The sequence below is a fragment of the Corvus brachyrhynchos genome, unplaced genomic scaffold, assembly GCF_000691975.1.
Source record: "Corvus brachyrhynchos isolate BGI_N302 unplaced genomic scaffold, ASM69197v1 scaffold17, whole genome shotgun sequence".
NCBI classification, from domain to species: domain Eukaryota; kingdom Metazoa; phylum Chordata; class Aves; order Passeriformes; family Corvidae; genus Corvus; species Corvus brachyrhynchos.
In genome coordinates, this window is record NW_008240046.1 from 8,259 (window position 1) to 12,369 (window position 4,111).

Below are 4,111 nucleotides of genomic sequence, written 5' to 3' on the forward strand. Positions count from 1 at the left end.
CGATCTCTTCCAGTTCTTAATGATGGAAAAGTTTTCCATACCAGATAGAGCCTCTCCTGTCTCAACTAATGCCTATTGCTTCTAATTCTCCTGTCATGCACTACTGTGGAAATTCTGAATCCATATTCTTAATGTACTCTGCAGAGGTATTGGGAGATCCTTTGATTGCTTTCTCTTCACATGAAGATCTGGATATTTGATTGGAGAAGTTATTAGACTGATGGTTCATCCCTAGCTGATCCATACTGACTGTTTCCAAGAACCTTTTCTCTTTCATGAGTCAGTCAAAAACATTTAAAATAATTTTACCCTAAAATACGTAATTTAGCTGCTGAAACATAGTTTATGTTTTATAGTTCAGTCAACTCTGCTGAATATAAAGGAAGTTGAAACAAAGTCTGGACTGTCCCCCTAAATAATTGAAATAGATTTTTAGGGAAAACACAGACTTATTTTTTGCCACCTTTAAAACTCAGTCCTTCAAAGATCTTTGCAAAATGTCCTGTATTGTTTACAGAACCACACATTTTAGGAAAAAATATTCTGTATTTATAAAAGGTGGATTAAAGAATTTTTCAAACCTTTACTACGGCTTTATGGTCTTATTAAGAACCTGTATTCAGGTGAAATGTCAGAAAACAAGTAATTTTTATTATTATTGGAAAAAACTGACATCATATGATGCCAAATGATAGGAGTAACGGCAGAGAAGACATGCTTTCTTCAAATACTGAAATATCACATTGGTAAGAATATATTCTAGTCCTACTGCAGGCTGAATTTTAATGGATAACCATGATATGCTGAGAGGTGTAAATATTTGTTCCTTATTTAATGCATTATTTCTACGTCCATCTGTTGTAAATGGCATTTTATGGGAATGAGTTCTTGAAAGAGGCAGTTTTACTGCTTATTGTGTGATGCAAACAGTATCACATTACATTCCAAATAGAACTGAGTTAAAAGACATAAATATATGTTTGCATTTGTGCACAGCTGTCCAGTTACATATACTGTTACAGAAACTCTTCAACATATTTATAATATGAATGATTATTAGGTCATTTGTGTGCATACCATTTTAAAAAAGTTTTGACCTCATCTGATACTAAAACATTAATTTATTAAGAATTATTTTGTATTGACCAATATTCTTTTATTTAAGCAGTTCCCTTGAAGATAATTAATTAATTAACCAGATTGCTTTTTTGTTCCTCTCAGCTTTACATAGAGCATTTAGTCTCAACCCTTACGCAGCAAAACACACATTATTTCATAATTGTACAGAGTACATGTCTACTCATCTCCATTAAGCAGAGCACTATCATTCACAACCTATTCACCACAGCCATTAATCATGTATATGCAGAGAGTGAATTAGTACAAGACTTTTGCAGATTTGCTCTTAAAATAGATTTTTGTCTTTACTTTGAGAGTAGAGAACGTGAAGTTCCTACAATTTTCTCATTTGTGGTCACTCTTTCTAGTATCTGCTTCCTCATTTCTTGAAATGAGGCATCCTCACAGTCTGTTTATTTTTGTCTCTCAAATTTCCTTCTGTTGTCTTTCAGTGGAACCAAATGTTATTGGAGAGAAATAAAGAATTTTTAGGTTCCCTAAAGGCAAAAAAGTAAATTGGTGAGAGGAGCAAGCTTGAACTAAAACCATTCAGGTTTTTCTCAGTCAGGTGGGGATAAAACCTTTATTTAGTAAGGAACAGAGTGTTTTGTTTATTGTGTCATTTGAATTTTTAAAATTGCTTCAACAATATTAGATTTACATTAAAATTTATTTACCATTCTAAAGTAGGGTTTTTTTAAAAGTATTTTAAGAAAATATTTAGTATTTTCCAAGTAAAATATTTTAATTACATGACGTTCTTCATTTACCAATATTTGCCAAATATTTTTTTTCAGGTAAAGTGATGCATCATGTTTGATTGCAATTCACAAAAATAATTAAAAAAACCAAACCCCGGTGAATCTCCAGGTTCCAGTGAATATACTGTCCTTTTGGCTTTGCTTCTGAGGCTTATTGCTCAAGAGAGCAGAAGTTTTAAATAGACTATTTATTTAAGAAACAATTTCTGACTCTTTACCATATCAGACTACCCTGAAATTGTAATGACACTGCTACTAGCAAAAATAGTTTGTCTCTGATTTTTTCCAAAGGTGAGAAATTAATTACAGTCCCCTACAATGAGGCAAAAGAAGAACTGTAGGAAGAAAGGTTTCTGAGGCTGTGCTCAATGGTAACAACATTTGTGTGCAAGCCTACACCAGTGGACTCCAAGACAGATCCACAGCTGGCCAAGACCAAGCCCATCAGTCACAGTGGTAGTGTCTCTGTAGTAACAAATTTAAGAAAGGGAAAAGTTACTGTGCGGGAGCAGGAGCAGCCAGGAAAGAGAGGAGTGGGAATATGTAAGACCAACTCTGTGAACACCAAGGCCAGTGCAGAAGGAGGGGAAGAAGATGCTCCATGTGCTAAAACAGATTCCTCAGCAGCAGTGGTGAAGACCGTGGTGAGGCAGGCTGTCCCCTTGAAGCCTATGGAGTTCCATAGAGGAGTAGAGATCCACCTACAAACCATGGACGACCCCATGTCAGAGAAGATAGATGCCTGAAGTAGCCTGTGACCCTTGGGAAGTCTGCACTGGAGCAGATTTCTGGCAGAACCTGTGGCCCTTGTGGAGAGAAGAGCCCACGCTGGAGCAGGTTTGATGGCAGTGCATGTGACCCCACAGGGAACCCACGCCAGAGCAGCCTGCTCCTGAAGGACTGCACCCCCTGGAAGGGACTCAGGCTGAAGCAGTTCATGAAGAACTGCAGCGCATGGGAAGGACTCATGTTGGAGAAGTTAATGGAGGACTCTCCCCTGTGGGAGAGACCCTATGATGGAGCAGGGGAAGAGTGTGAGTAGTCCTCCCCATGAGGAGGAAGGAGAGTCAGGGACAGCATGTGATTGACTGCAGCCCCCATTCCCTGTTCCCCTGCACTGCTGGAGGGGGGAGGTAGAGACTGAAGTTAAGCCTGGGAAAAAGCAGGGGTGAAGGTGTTTTATTTCTCATTATTTTACTATGATTTAATTAGTAATACATTCAGTTAATTTCCCTAAGCTGCATCTGTTTTGCCTATGATGGTAAATGGTGGGCAATCACCCCTTGTCCTTATCTGGACCCATGAGCTTTACATTATATTTTTTCTCCCCTGTCCTGTTGAGGAGGGGAGTCACAGAGCAGCTTTGGTGGCCACCTGGCACCCAGCCACGGTCAGCCCACCACAGAAGCACAGAAAGACTGACAGCATGGAAGTGATTCACAGTTTGCAGTTGGACTCCATGATCTTAAAGATATTTTCCAACCTACATGATTCTGTGATACTATGGTCCAAAACTGACAGAGAACAGGTTGAAGTCAGACATTGACAAAAAGAGGTGAGCGACCTTGAATTGCCATTGCTTTTCTTTTGTTCAGTACTTTGTATACTGCATATAGAGAAACTGACATCATCAGAAATTTCTGTACATAGGTGTAACAACTTGAAGTGATTTTTAAACATTCAAAGAAAAAATGTATGGCTACATTTTTATTGAGATATGGCTAACACTGACTGGAATAGAACTGGCTTTTCCCCACACATTATTGTATTCTTTTTCAAATTTTATTATCCAGTGTATTAGTATAAATTGGATTCAATAATTATGTTTTATTGAAGAAAAAATCAGTATATATTTACTATTATCAGTATGTATTTACTAATATATATTTACTGAAATTCATTTATTGTCAAATAAAATAAATGTGCTTGAACAAAGCTTATCAAATAAGCTGAAACACAGGGGGAATTTTAATTCAATTTCAAAATAAACTTATTAATTCCCATGGATATGTTTGATGTTTTTTCAGAAGACAACCAGGAGTGTAACAGTAGAGAGAAGTCACTTGAGTTAAACTGGAAGATAAATGTGTCATATACTCTTTAGACATGTCAGAGTCCAGTGTTCTCAGGGTGTGTTGACAAGTGTTTTCCTTTTGACCATGTTAGCCTCCTAAATTAATAGAATGTGGTAGGTTCCTTGTTTTGTTTTGTTTTTTAATGGAGTTATCTTC

At 37.1% G+C, this 4,111-nt stretch overlaps 1 long non-coding RNA gene across 1 annotated transcript in view; it reads left to right on the plus strand.

The window, feature by feature from the left end:
• LOC108449121 overlaps positions 1-3,887 on the plus strand; it is a 5,673-nt gene extending 1,786 nt beyond the window's left edge. Inside the window, exon 2 of the long non-coding RNA XR_001865237.1 lies at positions 1,917-3,887. This is a non-coding gene — a long non-coding RNA (uncharacterized LOC108449121). The remainder of the gene's footprint in view (positions 1-1,916) is intronic.
• The last annotated feature ends 224 nt before the right edge of the window (positions 3,888-4,111 follow it).